Source organism: Nanorana parkeri, unplaced genomic scaffold (assembly GCF_000935625.1).
Source record: "Nanorana parkeri isolate BGI_ZX_2015 unplaced genomic scaffold, ASM93562v1 scaffold2660, whole genome shotgun sequence".
Taxonomy (NCBI): domain Eukaryota; kingdom Metazoa; phylum Chordata; class Amphibia; order Anura; family Dicroglossidae; genus Nanorana; species Nanorana parkeri.
Window position 1 is genome coordinate 52,019 of NW_017308928.1, and position 241 is coordinate 52,259.

Here is a 241-nt window from a genome sequence, read left to right on the forward strand (position 1 = left end):
CCCCTTCCCCCGGCAGCTTTTAAAAAGTAACAAATTGCAAAAAAAACTTTGTTTATAAATAACAAAGCCGGACGGTGAACACTCCGCCGAACTTTTTCGCCAGCGAGAACCCGAGCGAACAACAAACGTCCGTCTGGAGAGTCAGAAAACACCAAAACAAAGCAAATCGGAACCTTTACCTCTCCTACGGTCAGGACGTCTTATGTAACCGGCAGGACATGCATGACACACGCTGCATTCC

General features: G+C 47.3%; 1 protein-coding gene across 1 annotated transcript in view; it reads right to left on the minus strand.

Annotated features, from left to right (window-relative positions):
• MTRR (5-methyltetrahydrofolate-homocysteine methyltransferase reductase) overlaps positions 1-214 on the minus strand; it is a 27,050-nt gene extending 26,836 nt beyond the window's left edge. Inside the window, exon 1 of the mRNA XM_018573987.1 lies at positions 180-214. The gene's annotated coding sequence lies outside the window, so the exon portion shown is untranslated. The remainder of the gene's footprint in view (positions 1-179) is intronic.
• Positions 215-241: the final 27 nt, after the last annotated feature.